Genomic DNA, 19,409 nt, shown 5'->3' with positions numbered 1-19,409 from the left:
AGAGCAGTGACTGTTGGATGTCCATCCAACGGCTGTCGTGCTTCTTCAATCTCTGCTCTTCATGCTCCAGCCGCTCAAACAAGCGCCGGCGGGACTGCCTGCTCCCTCCTCCTACGACCGGCTATGCTGCCGCGCAGGCCTCACGACCCCACCGTACTCCCATCGTTGGCCTAGCCATCCCTCTACTCACCCACACATGCTGTTATTCTCTAGCGACGGCAGACGAACCAGTAATCCCTCGTACTCCTCCGCATGGGAAACAACTGCCGAGTATTCCCAGGGTCCATGTTGTTCCCTTCCTAGGCCTCGCAGTCGTCCACCTCCCTGGTGCTCTCGGTGCGGCCTGGTCAACGTGGTCAATGAACGACATCCATCGGAAGTGGACTGTACGCGGAGAGGCTGACAGCTGGGTCCATGGCCGCACACAAGGAAATGCCTCCTTATTACGCGCAAAATAATGATTCCTCCACCTGACAGCTAGGACCCGCAGGAAGGGCCTCTGTATTTGTGAAAAAACGTTCCCCCCACTGACAGGTCGGACCCACCAGCTATATGATCGCACACAAGGAAGTGCCTCCTTATTACGCCCAAAAAAATGAATACCCCCCTGCTAGCTAGGACCCACCATATTGTTGAGCTGACTTGTGGGCCTACTAAGTTGACGGGGACGGAGGGCTTTGTCAACTTAGTCAATACTCCAGTGATCGTATGATGTCCATCCAACGGCCATAGTGCTTCTTCAACCTCTGGTCTTCTTGCTCCAGCCGCCCAAAGTAGCGCCGGTCGTGCCACCTGCTCCTGCCTCCCGTGGCCGGCTGTGCTACCGCGGAGGCCTCACCGCCCCCATACTACTCCCACCACTGGCCAGACCATCCCCCCACTCACCCACACCCCCTATTATTCTGCAGCGACGGTAGCCTCACACCGCAGCCGAACCAGTCAACGCTCGTACTCCTCTCCGCGTGGGCATCTACTGCCGCGTCTTGCCCGGCTCCACGTCGTCCCCTTTCTAGGCCTCGCCGTCGTCCACCGTCGTGGTGCTCTCGGCGCGGCGTGGTCAATGTGGTCAACGACCGACTTCCATCGGAAGAGTACTGTACATGGAGAGGCTGACAGCTGGGTCCACAGCAGCCGCAAGGAAGTTCCTCCTTATTATGCGGAAAATAATTATTCCTCCACCTGACAGCGGGGACCCACCGGACGAGCCACTAGTATTTTGCGAAAAAAATCGTTTCCCCCTGACTGCTGGGACCCACCGGACAGGATACCGTATTTCGTGAAAAAAACGTTCGCCCCGCTGTCAGCTCGGACCTACCGGAAGTTGAAAGTGCAACTATCCCTAGGTGGTTTTGGTAATTCATAACAACATATAGCTCATTGAGCTAATGCTATTCCAAGATGATTATTTCAGGAAAGCTCAATGATTGGCATGGCATGGATATGAAAGTGGAACCCTCAAAATGCTAAGGACAATGGATTGGCTCAAGCTCAAAAGCTCAAGACTCTTCATTTCATATTTTAGTGATCCAAGATCACATTGAGTCCATAGGAAAAGCCAATACTATTAAGGAGGGATGAGGTGTTGCTTAATGAGCCTCTTGCTTCATGTGCTTAATGATATGCTCCAAAACCGTCAACTACTTTCCCATATCCACATATGACCTAAACTCTAAGCCAAAGTCGGTCCTACCGATTTTTCCTATCCGGCGCCACCGAGTTTCTTTTGTCATTAGCCACTGCCAAACCCTAGCAATTCGGTTCTACCGATAAGGTTCTCGGTCCCACCGAGATGGGGTTGCAAACTCTCTGTTTCCCTTTCGTAACTTTTCGGTCCCACCAAAAGAGCGAATCGGTCCCACCGAGATTGCAATGTAAACTCAGTGTTTCCCCTTTGTAACTTTTCGGTCTCACCGAGTTCCACTCGGTCTCACCGAAAGAGCAAATCGGTCCCACCGAGTTTGCCTGACCAACTCTCTGGTTAGCTAATTACCAAATTCGTTCTCACCGAGTTTGTGTGATCGGTCTCACCGAGATTACGTTATGCCCAAACCCTAACCGAATCGGTCCTACCGAGTTGCATGTCGGTCCCACCGAAATTCCTAACGGTCACTAGGTTTACTATTTCGGTCAGACCGAGTTTATTGATTCGGTCCCACCGAGATTGGAAAACTGTGTAACGGTTGGATTTTGTGTGGAGGCTATATATACCCCTCCACCTCTTTCTCATTTAGTGAGAGAGCCATCAGAACACACACATCATTCCAACTCATTTGTTCTGAGAGAGAACCACCTACTCATGTGTTGAGATCAAGACATTCCATTCCTACCATATGAATCTTGATCTCTAGCCTTCCCAAGTTGCTTTCCACTCAAATCTTCTTTCCACCAAATCCAAATCCTATGAGAGAGAGTTAAGTGTTGGGGAGACTATCATTTGAAGCACAAGAGCAAGGAGTTCATTACCTACACACCATTTGTTCTTCTTGGAGAGTGGTGTCTCCTAGATTGGCTAGGTGTCACTTGGGAGCCTCCGACAAGATTGTGGAGTTGAACCAAGGAGTTTGTAAGGGCAAGGAGATCGCCTACTTCGTGAAGATCTACCGCTAGTGAGGCAAGTCCTTCGTGGGCGATGGCCATGGTGGGATAGACAAGGTTGCTTCTTCGTGGACCCTTTGTGGATGGTTGCTTCTTCGTGGACCCTTCGTGGGTGGAGCCCTTCGTGGACTCGCGCAACCGTTGCCCTTCGGTGGAGCCCTGTGTGGACTCGCGCAACCGTTACCCTTCGTGGGTTGAAGTCTCCATCAACGTGGATGTAGGATAGCACCACCTATCCGAACCACGGGAAAAACATCCGTGTCTCCAATAGCGTTTGAATTCTCCAAACCCTTCCGTTTATATTCTTGCAAGTTGCATGCTTTACTTTCCGCTGCCAATATACTCTTTGCATGCTTGCTTGAATTGTGTGATGATTACTTGACTTGTCCTAAAATAGCTAAAATCTGCCAAGAACTAAAATTGGGAAAAGGTTAAGTTTTTATTTGGTCAAGTGGTCTAATCACCCCCCCTCTAGACATACTTTCGATCCTACAAGTGGTATCAGAGCTTTGGTCTCCATTTGCTTGATCTCCATAGCTTTTGGTGGTCATAGCCTTGGTTTCACAACCTAGGAGAGTATGGCGTCTAGCGAGGGAAATTATCACCGTAGAGGTCCTTACTTTGATGGTACTAATTTTGCTAGTTGGAAGCATAAAATGAAAATGCATATTCTTGGACATAACCCCGCCGTTTGGGCTATTGTGTGTGTTGGTTTGCAAGGAGACTTCTTTGATGGGAGAGAACCAAACCGCGAAGCTACCGCGGATGAGTTGAAGATGTTGCAATACAATGCTCAAGCTTGTGATATTCTCTTCAATGGATTATGCCCCGAAGAATTCAACAAAATCAGCCGCCTTGAGAATGCAAAGGAAATTTGGGACAATTTGATTGATATGCACGAAGGTACCGACTCCGTCAAGGAATCCAAGTTGGATGTGCTTCAAAGCAAACTTGACAAGTTCAAGATGAAGGATGGTGAAGGTGTCGCTGAAATGTACTCTAGGCTTGCTCTCATCACAAATGAGATTGCCGGCTTAGGAAGTGAAGAGTTGACCGATAAATTCATCATCAAGAAGATCCTAAGAGCCTTGGATGGAAAATATGATACCGTGTGCACATTGATCCAAATGATGCCCAATTACAAAGATCTCAAGCCAACGGAAGTGATTGGAAGAATTGTTGCTCATGAGATGTCACTTAAGGATAAAGAGGAACTTCATAACAAGTCAAGTGGTGCCTATAAAGCCTCATGTGAAGCCCCTACATCATCAAGTGAGAAACAAGACTTCAATGAAGAATTGAGCTTAATGGTGAAGAACTTCAACAAGTTCTACAAGAGTAGAAGCAAAGATAGAAGCTCCAAATCAAGGTCCTACAATGACAAAAGATCTTCTAGTCGAGAGCGAAACTGTTACAATTGTGGAAGACCCGGACACTATTCCAATGAGTGTACGGCTCCCTACAAGAGAAGAGAAGATTCTCCAAAAAGAAGAAGCAAAGGATCACCACCAAGAGAGAGAAGGAGTAGATATGATCGTTATGAACGAAGATACTCACGGAGAAGCAAGGATTCGGAAAGGAAGGAAAAATCATCAAGGAGCTACACAAGACGAAGACATCAAGCTCATGTTGGTGAATGGGTATCCGGCTCCGACTCCGACAGCCACTCCGAGAGAAGTTATCACTCCGACTCCGAAGATACTTAAGATGAAGGTGTTGCCGTTCTAGCACTTGTGTCAACCAACTCCTACGACATATTTGACTCACCAAATGAAGGAATTGGAAGATGCTTCATGGCCAAAGGTCCTAAGGTAACACACCCCGAGTATGTTGATTTCAATAGTGATGAAGATGACTTGTTAGGTGATGATTTGCTTGGTGACAACTCTAGTGATGAATACTATGATGAAAGACCAATTAATCATGCTAATCAAGATAAAACGAATGACAATGATAAGGAGAAGATTGAGGCTCTAACTAAAGAACTAAAAACTCTTAAGTTAGCTCATGACACTATCTTCGAAGATCATCGAGAACTTTTAAGGGCTCATGAGAAGCTACGCTTTGAAAAGCTCAATCTTGAGCAAGAGCATGAGTTCTTAAAGGCAATCAATGATGATCTCCGCAAGAAAAGTTCTTCTTACATTGCCAAGCATTTACTCTTATCCACTTACATGCCTCAAGTCAAGTCTAATAAGAAAGATTCTTCCTCTAGTAGTAACAATGATCATGCTAAATCCAATATTGTTGCTTCTAGTAGTTCTCTTGATTCCACTAATGATTCTCTTAGCCAAGTTACACTTGAGCAAGAAAATAGCTTATTGAAGGGAACTATAGAGAAAGGAGTGTACAAAAGCCTTGCCGGGAGTAAGCAATTCGAGGAAATTGTGCGCAAGCAAGGAATGCACCGGAAGAATCAAGGTGTTGGTTTTGAACGAAAGTTCAATGCCAATGGAGTTGAATGGGAAGAAGATCAATACCCCAAGACAAAGTTTGTCCCTCAACAAGAGAAGTATACTTCTTTCAAGGGGACACAAGCTCAAGATGATCTTCCACCACAAGACTACGAGCAAAAAGGCAAGGACAAGCTTCAAGAGGAAATTGATGCATTTGAAGAAGCTCCTAAGACCTTAGTCAAGTGGATTCCCAAGACTTCTTCAAGTTCCACTTCATCAAGTACGACTACAACTCCAAGGATTCCCATCAAGATGATGTGGATCCAAAAGAAGAAGAACTAGAGAGTGGGTGGAGCCCTTCGTGGACTCGTGCAACCGTTGCCCTTGGGTGGAGCCCTGTGTGGACTCGCGCAACCGTTACCCTTCGTGGGTTGAAGTCTCCATCAACGTGGATGTAGGATAGCACCACCTATCCGAACCACGGGAAAAACATCCGTGTCTCCAATAGCGTTTGAATTCTCCAAACCCTTCCGTTTATATTCTTGCAAGTTGCATGCTTTACTTTCCGCTGCCAATATACTCTTTGCATGCTTGCTTGAATTGTGTGATGATTACTTGACTCGTCCTAAAATAGCTAAAATCTGCCAAGAACTAAAATTGGGAAAAGGTTAAGTTTTTATTTGGTCAAGTGGTCTAATCACCCTCCTCTAGACATACTTTCGATCCTACAGAAGTGCCTCCTTATTACGCACAAAAAAATGAATACTCCCCCGGCTAGCTGTGATCCACCTTAGTGGGAGGCTGACTTGTGGGCCCACTAAGTTGACAGGGACGAAGGGCTTTGTCAACTTAGACAATATGAACGATTCTAGCTCCAGTGACCGTACGATGTCCATCCAACGGCCATAGTGCTTCTTCAACCTCTGGTCTTCTTGGTCCAGCCGCCCAAAGTAGCGCCGATCGTGCCGCATGCTCCTGCCTCCCGTGGCGGGCTGTGCTGCCGCAGAGGCCTCGCTGCCCCCTACTATTCCCACCGTTGGCTAGACCCTGCGGCGACGATAGCCTCACACCGCAGCCAAATCAGTGAACCCTTGTACTCCTCTCCGCGCGGGCTTCCACTGCTACGTCTTCACCGGCTCCGCGTCGTCCCCTTCCTAGGCCTCGCCGTCGTCCACCGCCGTGGTGCTCTCCGCGCGGCGTGGTTAACGTGGTCAAGAAATGACTTCCATTGGAAGAGTACTGTACATGGAGAGGCTGACAGCTGGGTCCACGGCCACAACCCAGTTTTTTTGTGATTTATAAAATAATCTATCCCTATGACACTTACATGTGGGTCCATTGATTCTGTTGACTAGTCAACATTGACTGGTCAACTACCGCTGACTGGACCGTCCCTGGCCCACTGTCAGCCACAAGTGCACTCTGACTGGGTACACTTTTGGGTGCCCATAGCCTCTTGCTATTTAATTCGAATTATAAAATAAATCTAGAAATTTAGAAAATTCATTTAAAACTTTGAAAATTCATAGGAAAATAACCGTAACTCGGATGAAAATACTTTGTACATGAAAGTTGCTCAGAATGACGGGACGAATCCGAATACGCGGTCGGTTCGTCCGGCACACGTACCTAGCATAGAGAACATGCAACAATCCCCCTCCATCTCATCTGTCCAAAATCCCAAACACCGGGAACACTTTCCCAGATGTTTTCCCTCTTCGCTAGTAGCACCTAGTACTGCGTTAGGTCACCTCTAGCACCGCGTATTGTCATGTTATGCTTTGTGATGCTTTGATTGCTCTGTTATTTATTGTGTTCCCCCTCCGTTACTTCTTTTCGGTAGACCCTGAGACCACTGCCCGTACCCTTGTGATCGACTACCTCGACAATGAACCCTTCTTGCCAGAGCAACTAGGCAAGCCCCCCCCCCCTTGATCACCAGATATCTCCTATTCTCCTCTACTGCTTGCATTAGAGTAGTGTAGCATGTTCTTGCTTTCGGTTAATCCTATCCTATTGCATAGCCTGTCATTGTTTCTACAATTTTTGATACCTTACCTGCAATCCTAAATGCTTAGTATAGGATGCTAGTATTCCATCAGTGGCCCTACATTCTTGTCCGTCTGCCAAGCTATACTATTAGGTTGTGATCACTTGGGAGGTGATCACGGGTATATACTATACATATTGCACATGATACATGTGGTGAATAAAGTCGGGTCGGCTCGTAGAGTACCCGCAAGTGATTCCAATGTGGGGGCTGAAAGGACAAGTGGCTCCATCCAGGTAGTGGTGGGCCTGAGTTCCCGACGGCCCCCAAGTATTACTTTGAGGCAGAGCGACATGGCAGATTGAGACCACCTAGGAGAGAGGTGGGCCTGACCCTGGTCGGCATCCGCGGTTACTTCAAAATAACACGCTTAACGAGGTCTTGGTATTTGATCTGAGTCTGGCCACTGGCCTATAAACACTAACCAACTTCGCGGGAACAGTTATGGGCACTCGACGTCGTGGTATCAGCCTAAGCCTTCTTGACGTCAGCGACTGAGCGGCGCGCGTCGGATTGGACCGGAACGCCTGCTCTTGTATTAGGGAGGCTAGGTCTGCTTACCTGCCGCGTTCGCAACGTGCAGGTGTGCAACGGGCGATGGGCCCAAACCCATGCACCATAGGATTTAGACCGGCGTGCTGACCTCTCTGTTGTGCCTAGGTAGGGTTGCGACGTGTTGATCTTCCGAGGCCGGGCATGACCCAGGAAAGTGTGTCCGACCAAAGGGGATCGAGCGTGTTGGGAAATGTGGTGCAACCCTGCAGGGAAGTTTATCTATTCTAATAGCCGTGTCCCTCGGTAAAAGGACGACCCGGAGTTGTACCTCGACCTTATGACAACTAGAACCGGATACTTAATAAAACACACCCTTCCAAGTGCCAGATACAACCCGGTGATCGCTCTCTAACATGGCGACAAGGAGAGGATCGCCGGGTAGTATTATGCTATGCGATGATACTTGGTTAAGTTACCATCTACTCTCTTGTACTGCTTCAAGATGGAGGCTGCCAGAAGCGTAGTCTTTGTTAGGACTAGCTATCCCCCTCTTATTCTAGCATTCTGCAGTTCAGTCCACAGATGTTACCCATTTCATTGATACCAATGCATATGTAGTGCAGATTCTTGCTTGCGAGTACTTTGGATGAGTACTCACGGTTTCTTTCCTACTTCTTTTTCCCCTTTTCCCGGTTACTGCGATCATATGATGGAGTCCAGGAGCCAGAGGATCCCGAGGATGATTCCACATGGAGTTCAACTCCGAGGAGTAGTTAGGAGGTCCCAGGCAGGAGGCCTCGCCTTTTCGATCGTTGCTACTTTTGTGCTAGCCTTCTTAAGGCAAACTTGTTTAACTTATGTCTGTACTTAGATATTGTTGCTTCCGCTGACTCTTGTGTCTTCGAGCATTTGTATTCGAGCCCTCGAGGCCCCTGTCTTGTAATATAAAGCTTGTATTATTTTAATTTGTGTCTAGAGTTGTGTTGTGATATCTTCCCCTGAGTCCTTGATTTTGATCGTACACATTTGCGTGTATGATTAGTGTACGGTCGAATCGGGGGCGTCATAGGCCCATCCCTCTCTAGGGAGGTCTGCCTGCCCGGCCATGCCTCGTAATTATCTCGCGGGTACCCTCCAGGTCAACCCGACTCACAAGAGACTGCTGGGAACTCAAGTTCACCTCTACCGGGGTGGTACTTCCTCTTCCTTCAGTCCCACAACACCAGTAAAAGGGGCAACATGTAAAAGTCATAGTTTGTCCGTGTCATCAAGGGGGAAATCCGAGGAATCACCCTCGATGGATTCACACTCGATGTAACCATCAATGTGAACTTGGGGGAATCACCCTCGATAGGTTCACACTCGAGGGGCTGCACGATAGAGGCATCATCAGAGGTGGTGAAAGAGGATTCACCCTCGGTGACCCACAACCGACTAGCTACGCTACAGAGGGATCATCAGGAGTGAGGTAGGATGTATCATCCTCGACACTCGATAGTAGCTCTACAGAGTTGTACAACTAGGGTGTGTGTGTGTGCGGTGATGTGTCGGTCTCAGCATGACGATCACCTGGATCGAATCTTCTGATAACAAAGTAGGGCAGCAAGGACAAGGGTGAGGGTTTACTGATGGATCACTTACCAGCCTATACTAAGCATATAGGATATCAGTTAAAGTAACAACAACGGGTGACAAAAGCAGGCTATGCATCAGAATAGGAGCTATCAAACAACAGTAGCAAAATCTAATGCAAGGATGAGAGAGAATGAATGGGAGATATGGGTATTTATGATCAAGGGGGTTTTGCTTGCCTGGTTGCTCTACAGACAGATACGGGCCCTCGACGGTGAAGTATTCGATCACCGGATCAACAACGATCTTGGGGTCTACCGGAAAGAAGTAACGAAGGGGAAACAAATAAATAAAGGATCAATCAAATGCAACACAAATGTAATAGCACGACAAGTTGTGTGGGTGACATGCTCTAATGCATCACTAAACATTTTAAAAGAAGAGGGGAAATATTCAGGAATATTTTCCTAGCTCGAGGTATTATTCGGTCAGACGATCCGAAGGGAAAGGTTCCATGTTTGCAATGTTGGGGGCATGTGACATATATGCGGATGGCATATTCGGATTCGTCATATTTTTCTAATCATTTTATATATATAAATTATTTTCATCAGAGTTACAAATTATTTTATATGATTTATCGAAGTTTATTTCATTTTTTGGATTTCTTTGGATTTATTATTAATTTGGAAAATAAAACTGTACATTGATGACCCACAAGTATAGGGTATCTATCGTAGTCCTTTCGATAAGTAAGAGTGTCAAACCCAACGAGGAGCAGAAGGAAATGATAAATGGTTTTCAGCAAGGTATTCTCTGCAAGTACTGAAATAAGTGGTAATAGATAGTTTTGTAATGAGATAATTTGTAACGAGCAACAAGTAACAAAAGTAAATAAAGTGCAGCAAGGTGGCCCTATCCTTTTTGTAGCAAAGGACAAGCTTGGACAAACTCTTATATAAGGAAAAGCACTCCAGAGGACACATGGGAATATTGTCAAGCTAGATTTCATCACGTTCATATGATTCGCGTTCGGTACTTTGATAATTTGATATGTGGGTGGACCGGTGCTTGGGTGATGTTCTTACTTGAACAAGCATCCCACTTATGATTAACCTCTATTGCAAGCATCCGCAACTACAACAAAAGTATTAAGGTAAACCTAACCATAGCATGAAACATATAGATCCAAATCAGCCCGTTACGAAGAAACGCAAAAACCATGGTTTAAGATTCTGTCACTCTGGCAACCCATCATCTACTTATTACTTCCCAATGCCTTCCCCTAGGCCCAAATAATGGTGAAGTGTTATGTAGTCGACGTTCACATAACATCACTAGAGGCTAGAGAACATACATCTCATCAAAATATCGAACGAATACCAAATTCACATGACTACTAATAGCAAGACTTCTCCCTTGTCCTCAGGAACAAACGTAACTACTCACAAAGCATAAACATGTTCATAATTAGAGGGGTATTAATATGCATAAAGGATCTGAACATATGATCTTCCACCAATTAAACCAACTAGCCTCAACTACAAGGAGTACTTAACACTACTAGCACCAATCCCGGAATTGAAGACAAGAATCGGATACAAGAGATGAACTAGGGTTTTGAGATGAGATGGTGCTGATGAAGATGTTGATGGAGATTGCCCTCTCCCGATGAGAGGAGCGTTGGTGATGACGATGGCAATGATTCCCCCCTCCGAGAGGGAAGTTTCCCCGGCAGAACAGCTCTACCGGAGCTCTAGATTGGATCCGCCAAGGTTCCGCCTCGTGGCGGCGGAGTTTCGTCCCGAAAGGTTGCTTCTTGTTTTTTTCTCGACGAAAGACTTCATATAGGAGAAGATGGTCATCAGAGAGCCACCAGGGGGCCCACGAGGCAGGGGGCGCGCCCTAGGGGGGGACGCCCCCACCCTCGTGAGAAGGGTGTGGGCCCCCTGGTCTTCATCTTTGGCGAGGATTTTTCATTATTTATTATAAGGTGTTCCATGGAGTTTCAGGACTTTTGGAGTTGTGCAGAATAGGTCTCTAATATTTGCTCCTTTTCTAGCCCAGAATTCCAGCTGCCGGCATTCTCCCTCCTTATGTAAACCTTGTAAAATAAGAGAGAATAGCCATAAGTATTGTGACATAATGTGAAATAACAGCCCATAATGCAATAAATATCGATATAAAAGCATGATGCAAAATGGACGTATCAACTCTCCCAAGCTTAGACCTCGCTTGTCCTCAAGCGAAAAGCCGAAATCGAAAAATATGTCCACATGTTTAGAGATGAAGGTGTCAATAAAAATAAAATACGGACATGAGGGCATCATGATCATTCTTATAACAACAACTTATGTAATTTTTGCCATATGATCTCTAATGCTAGAGTAATAATTCAATCACAATATCAAGTATGAATCGTAAACTTCATTGAAAACTAACAAACTACAATCTCGGTCATTGAAGCAATTGCAATTTATCATAACATAGGAAAGAGTCAATGTATAAGAGCTTTTCAGCAAGTCCACATACTCAACTATCATATAATCTTTCACAATTGCTGACACTCACGCAATACTTATGGGTATGGAGTTTTAATCGGACACAGAGAAAGATAGGGGCTTATACTCTTGCCTCCCAACGTTTTACCTCAAGGGTAATGTCAACAGTAGTAGTTCATGAAAACCCACATCCAATTAGCCATATATACCGGGATCTTTCCAACATATTGTGCTTGCCGAAGGGTAAAATGTAAAAAGGAAGGGTGAAGATCACCATGATTCTTGCATAAGGTAGAAGATAATGATAAAAGATAGGCCCTTCGCAGTGGGAAGCAGAGGTTGTCATGCGCTTTTATGGTTGGATGCACAAAATGTTAATGCGAAAGAACGTCACTTTATATTGCCCCTTGTGATACGAACCTTTATTATGAAGTCCGTCGCTTTTATTACTTCCACATCACAAGATCGTATAAAGCTTATTTCTCCCACACCAATCAATCAGACATATTTAGAGAGCAATTTTTGTTGCTTTGCACCGATGACAACTTACTTGAAGGATCTTAATCAACCCATAGGTAGGTATGATGGACTCTCATGGCAAAACTGGTTTAAGGGTATTTGGAAGCACAAGTAGTATCTCTACTTGGTCCTGAGAATTTGGCTAGCATGAGGGGGAAAGGCAAGCTCAACATGTTGGAGGATCCAAGACAATATAATTTATCTCAGATGTAAGAAAACATAACCCATTGCTGTCTTCCTTGTCCAATGTCAAATCTTTAGCATGTCATATTTTAATGAGTGCTCACAATCATAAAAGATGTCCAAGATAGTATATCTATGTGAGGACCTCTCTTTCTTTATTACTTCCTATTAATTGCAACGATGACCAAAACTATGCTTGTGAACTCTCAACAACTTTTACTCATCATACTTTTTTCTATGTGAGCTCATTACTCTCCATGAGATCCATATGATCTCTTTGTTTCTTTTTATTTCTTTCTCCTTTCTTTCATTCACTTAGGATCATGGCAAAATAATGAAGCCCTTGACTCAACACCAATCTTTATTATATAGCTCACGGACTCGATTACATAGAAGGATAATAAAGCAAAACTCACAACTAGATCATGCCATAAACTTTATTCTACTAGATCAAAATACTACTAATAAGATCGAACTGAGGAAAACGGTAAAGATAAAAGTGATGGTGATACGATACCGGGGGACTCCCCCAAGCTTGGCAGTTGCCAAGTGGAGTGCCCATACCCAGATACTCAATTCTTATTTGTTGGAGGAGACGGTGGAGGTGTTGTTGATGAAGCGTGCTTGTCATCCATCTTCCAAGGCATAGGTTCACCATCATAGAAAGATGACCGAGTCTCCGGAATCCTCGAATCTGCAGCCAAACTCATTCTTTTGAATCTATATTCATACTCACAGTTTTGGTTTTGCAGGTCATAGATTTGGGCTTGGAGGTGCTCGATCTTCTCATGTAGCTTGAAGATGGCCTCCTCGGTGTTCTTGGCATCTGTCTTGTAGTTGTTAGTGAACTCAGCGAGCATCATGTGGCTAGCTGTCGGTGTACTAGAGTAGGGGTACCCTAGTATCCCGAACTTGTGCACGGGCAGTCGCAGCATCCCGCGGCAAGGCTTGCCGGGTGACCGCCAAGGTCCTCCGTGGTTCCTTTGGAGCCATTCAAGAACAAAGTATCCAAGCCAAGGAGACAAGACCCCGGCAAGAGGAGCTTTCCAGGAAGGCCAACCAAGGCATCTCAAGACCCCGGCAAGAGGAGCTTGCCGGGAAGGCCACCCAAGGCATCTCAAGGAACTTGCCGCGACGCGCCGCGCGTCCCGGCAAGGCCCGATGAGCGACAAGCTCCCGGACGCGACAAGACAACGACCACGGCAAGACGCTTGCCGTGACAAGCCACCACTCTGTGCCCGTGCTCCAGCACATCCACCAACGTGTCGCTCTGGGACCCTTCCAGGCGTGTGTGGCGGGAGGCTGTGCAGCCAGCGGTGCGCGGTGGCAAGCGGCGCTGACAAGTTTGCCATCGTGGCGAGCGGTGGCGTCCCTGACGGTCCCTTTTGCACTGTTTAGGCGACACAGACGGGCATTTAATACCCTTGTCCCCTGCCGTCAGGGTTAGGTATGATACACTGTAGCAGGTAGCTGTACCTACCGCAGCACCTTTCCATTTTTACCCTTGTCTACGTTGCCACCTGTCGGTGACCCCTTGAGCATATAAAAGGAGGCCCATGCGCAACGTAGAGGGGGGGAGCTAGTTCGGAGAACACTCACGCTCGGTCTCATTAGCTGCTGGTGTGTACTGTAACACTCCGCACTCCCGAGCAAGAAATCAATACAAACCACAAAGCAGGAGTAGGGTTTTACGCATCCGTGCGGCCCGAACCTGGGTAAACCGCTCGTGTGCTTCGCCTCGATCCGCTCTTCGTGCGACCTCCGCCCCCGCCGAACCGAAAGGGACCCAGTCCGCCGGTCCCATAGGTGCTCGTGGATCAGTACCCCGGCATCTTTGGCGTGCCAGGTAGGGGGCGTCGAGGTTGTGTGAACCAGATCCGGCGTTCATGCGAGCTAGATCTTCATCATCTTCATCGACATGCCGCCGAAGAAGAAGGTTTCGGAAGCGGCTGCTCCGTCCGCGCCGAACCCACCACCGCCGGAGCAAACGGCTGATGCGGCAGGCACCGGCGGAAGAACGGGCGTCGACGAGGGAGCTCACGGTGCTGCCAGGTCCAAGGACAAGGCTGCGCTGCCCATCGGCGGCGTAGCCGGCTCCCACAACGACCGGGCGCACTCCAAGACCTCGGCGTCCGTACATGCACCGCGCCCATCTCAGGAGGCGCGGGACCGGCAGCGTCATGGTGCTCACAGTACCATGCGCTTGCTGGACCAAGATCGAGCTGGTGGATCTTGAAGTGCTCAAGACCACCATGCACGCCAACCTGCTGGCACGAGCGAGACACGGTCGCCTGGACGGGATACTGCTCCTTCTAACATAGTTAGAAGTCCGAGCATATCCCGCTCCTCGCACCGTTCGCCACCACCACCCGCCACTACAGCAGAAGCTTTGGCGCGAGCTCAACTGCTCCTGGACTACCCTCCAACGGCAGACAAGATCGACGACTGGAGGGCCACCATTCAGAGTCTCATCGGCTTCGCCAACGGCGACACTCAACAGCAGCCGAGCACGTCGCAGCCGCAGCCAGTCAGCCAGGCACGAGCCGGTGGCGACAAGACCGGTGGGGGTGCAACCTCTGTGCACTCTCCACCCCGAAGGCCAAGATCGCCGACTCGCCGGATCCACCTCGACAGCGACTCCACCGCGTCATCAGATCCACGAGCTCGCCGCGATCAGCGCCAAGTTCTTCAGGAACGACAGCAAGAAGACGCTCGTACTCACATCGAGCGCCAAAGAGAAGCGTGACGTCAATCAAACCAGCGCGCTGGGCCCTCTGTCGACATGCATGCGCCAGGGGAACCAGGCGACTTGCCATACGCGGTAGGTTGCCCTGCGTTTACCTCGTGAGCTGCGGCAAGTCCAGTGGCCCAGCATGAAGAATTTCAAGCCAGACGTACCAGAGAAGTACGACGGCAAGTCGCATCCGTCGGAGTTCCTCAGCATCTACACCATCGCGGTGCAGGCTGCCGGGGGGCGGGACGACAAGATCCTTGCCAACTACTTCCCGCTGGTGCTCAAGCCCAACGTCAGGTCCTGGCTCATGCACTTGCCGACAACTCCATATCCTCCTGGGCAGACCTATGCCATCAGTTTGTCGGCGCCTTTACAGGCGGCCACAAACCTCATGGCCAAGAGAGTGACCTTCATCTGCTCGCCCAGAAGGAAGGAGAGCCCCTGCGCAAGTACATTCAGAGATTCAGCCGTGTACAGCACAACATCCCAGATGTCCACCCTGCCGCGGTCATCAGCGCGTTCCATCAGAACGTGCGTAACCGCAGGATGCGGGAGGAGATGGCGATGTGCAAGATCAGAGACGTCAGTGAGCTGTATGCCCTGGCTGACAAGTGTGCACGTGCTGAGGAAGGAAGGAAACTCCCTGGAGAGAATACAGGAGCAGGAGGATCTGATAGTGAGGATGCTGCCCCGGCAAAGAAAAACCGGCGGCGGAACAGGAGGAAGAAAGGCAAAGATGTGCTAGTCGTTGAGCAGTCCGGCAACGAGGGTGGCGCCAAGAAAGCCAAGGCTGGTAGCTCCGGCAAGGAGATTGCCGCATGCACCAACTGCCAGGCTGTGGCGGTCGCCGACAAGCAGGACGGCACCAATAAGCAGTACTGCAAGATCCACCGCACCAAGGGCCATGACCTCCAGAGCTACAAAAAGGTCGAGCATCTTGTCCAGCAGCAAAAGGCTGAATACGAGTGACGCGACAAGGAGAGGGCCCAAGGAGGCGCTGGAGAATCCGGCAGGAAGCGCGCCGGCCGGGGAGGACGCCGCGGCAAGGCCAAGCAGCGGCAAGGAGACAGACCTCCCCGCGGCCGCGACAAGGATGAAGATGACGACGACGACGACGAAGACATGGATGATGTCGAGACCAGTGAGCAGGAGTTCCAGAAAGCCACAGAGGTCTTGTGCGTTGACGGCGGTGCTTCTCTGCATACTTCGCACCGCCAACTCAAGCAGTGGGTGCGGGAAGTCAATGCAGCAGAACCACCCGTCGAATCACGCAAGCTTCTGAAATGGTCCAGCACGCCTATCATCCTTGATATTGAGGACCACCCTGATCGCACAACTGCGGTCGGGTGCTTGCCGATGTTGGTTTCACCAACTATCCGCAACCTCAAGGTCACTAAGATGCTAGTTGACGGCGGGGCCCGCTTGAACCTGATCTCCTCCGCTGTACTCCAGAAACTCCAGATCCCTGATAGCGAGCTTGAAGAGACCGGCACGTTCCAAGGAATCAACCCGGGAAGGAGCAAGCCGAAGGGGAAGGTCACGTTGCCAGTAACATTTGGCAGCGAGCTGAACTTCAGGACTGAGAGGGTCACTTTTGACGTTGCCGATAATCCATTACCTTACAATGGGATACTTGGCCGTCCAGCACTCGCCAAGTTCATGGCAGCCTCTCACTACGCATACAACATGCTGAAGATGCCAGGCCCGATAAGCGTCATCTCTATCCCCGACGACAAGAAGGATGCTCTTATCTGCGCCGACAAGATCTACCAGAAAGCGGCAGCCGCAGCAGATCGCAAGTCACTTGCCGTTGAAGCTCCCGGGGGGAAGAAGACCAAGTCCGGCAAGAGTTCTGATGCCCACTCCGGTAAGCGCACCTCTTCGGAGTGTTGCGCTGCTGTCGAGGACGCACCATCGAGCTCCACCGGCAAGTGTAAGAAGACAATGGCAGCTCCGCCAGAGACGAAGAAGGTGTCCGCCAAGGAGGACGGCACTGGTGGTACCTTCACCATCAGTGCCATTCTCGACCCTAAATAGGAAAGCGCGCTCATTGCTTTCCTGCGGGCGAACGTCGACGTGTTTGCGTGGCAACTGTCTGACATCCCCGGTGTTCCCAGGAAAGTAATTGAGCACCATCTTGCCGTTTGTCCTCATGCGCGGCCCGTCAAACAGAAGGTCAGGAAGCAAGCAGTGGAGCGCCAAGAATTCATCGCAGAAGAGATCAAGAAGATGGAAGCAGCAGGGCTTGTCAGAGGAGTGCTCCATCCTACGTGGTTGGCCAATCATGTAGTCGTGCGCAAGGCGAACGGGAAATGGAGACTTTGTATCGATTTTACCGATGTTAACAAAGCTTGTCCCAAAGACCCATTTCCTTTGCCGCGCATTGACCAGATTGTTGACTCCACAGCCGGATGTGATTTGCTTTCATTTCTTGACGCATACTCAGGATATCATCAGATCTTCATGGCAGAAGAGGATGAGGAGAAGACCGCATTTATTACTCCATGTGGCACATACTGTTTCATACGGATGCCTTTCGGATTAAAAAATGCTGGTTCAACATTTGCAAGAGTAGTCCATGTCGCTCTCGAGCCACAAATACACAGAAATGTGGAAGCCTACATGGATGACATAGTGGTCAAGAGCAAGGACAAGGCAACTCTGATCCAAGATATAGACGAGACCTTTGCAAATCTGCGCAAAATCAGCCTCAAGCTCAACCCAGAGAAGTGTGTGTTTGGAGTCCCCTCCGGCAAGCTTCTCGGGTTCTTCATGTCTCAGCGGGGAATTGAAGCCAATCCCGACAAGATCAAGGCCATTGAGCAGATTGAAGCACCAAAGCGCGTCAAGGATGTACAAAGACTTGCCGGTTGCGTTGCTGCTCTCAGCATGTTTATCTCTAGGTCTGCCGAGCGCGCCCTGCCGTTTTTCAAATTATTGAAAAAGGCAGGTCCAATGAAATGGACTCCGGAAGCGGAGGCTGCGCTGCAAGACTTGAATAGATACCTGTCCTCCCCTCCAATACTTGTCGCACCTAAGCCACAAGAGAAGTTGCTGCTGTATATAGCGGCAACCAATCAAGTGGTTAGTGCTGCGTTAGTAGCAGAGAGGGAGGCGGATGACGAGCCAGCAACCACGGCAGGCACATCCAGCGACAAGCAGGGGGCTTCCCCGACAAGCTCTGGTCCCGCCAAAGATGGATCTGCGCAGATGCGCGAGGAGATACAGAAGAAAATGGTGCAGCGCCCAGTTTACTTTGTCAGTTCCCTTCTGCAGGGGGCTAGGTCAAGGTACTCTGGCGTGCAGAAATTGCTTTTCGGCCTTCTCATGGCCTCGAGAAAGCTGCGCCATTACTTCCAAGCACATGAGATCACAGTTGTCACTCGCTTTCCGCTGAAGAGGATACTACAGAATCCAGAAGCGACAGGCAGGATTGTTGAGTGGGCACTGGAACTGTCAAGCTTTGGCCTCAAGTTTGAGAGTACTTCAACTATCCAAAGCAGAGCATTGGCAGAATTCATAGCAGAGTGAACGCCAACACCAGATGTAGAAATTCTAGAAACGAGCATCCCCGTCAAGGAAGCAAGCAAAGAGTGGCTGATGTACTTTGATGGTGCCTTTTCGCTGCAAGGCGCCGGCGCTGGCGTGCTGCTTGTCGCACCCACCGGAGAGCACCTCAAGTACGTAGTCCAGATGCACTTTCCCAAGGAGCAAGCAACAAACAATACTGCTGAGTATGAAGGCTTGCTTGCCGGTCTCAGGATCGCGGCAGACCTTGGGATCAAGAAACTCATTGTCAGGGGTGACTTGCAGCTTGTCGTCCGCCAAGTGAACAAGAGCTATCAGAGTCCGTTGATGGAAGCCTACGTCGACGAAGTGAGAAAGCTAGAAGAGTACTTTGACGGCCTACAAATGGAACATGTTCCAAGAGCTCAGAACGCCATTGCCGATGGCCTGTCAAAGTGCGCCGCACTTAAGTTACCTGTGGAACCAGGGATCTTTGTGCTCAAGCTGACTCAACCGTCCGTAATGCCATCAACTTGACAGAGCAAGAAGAGGAAGTTGACTTATGGTGACTATTTCCCCGCAGAGCTTCCCGAAGCCGCCGCCAAGAAGGTCCCCAAGATCAACGCCAAGAGCGCTGAGGAGCAGTCTGCTCCGGCAAGCCCTAGGGTTTGTTCCGTTGAAGCAGAAGCTCCCGACAAGTTTTGCTCCGGCAAGCTTGCCAGGGAACGTCAAGCTCCGGCAGAGCCGCAGGTTCTCGCCGTAGAAGTGGATGTTCCCGCAGCAGCAGATTTGCCTTTAGTCCTTGTTGTCGAGCCACAAGCTCCAGCATGGGCGCAGCAGATTGTCCGTTTCCTTCA

The sequence above is a fragment of the Triticum urartu genome, chromosome 2 (genome assembly GCF_003073215.2).
Source record: "Triticum urartu cultivar G1812 chromosome 2, Tu2.1, whole genome shotgun sequence".
Taxonomy (NCBI): Eukaryota; Viridiplantae; Streptophyta; class Magnoliopsida; order Poales; family Poaceae; genus Triticum; species Triticum urartu.
The sequence above is the reverse complement of the archived record's forward strand: the minus strand, read 5'-3'. Positions refer to the sequence as shown.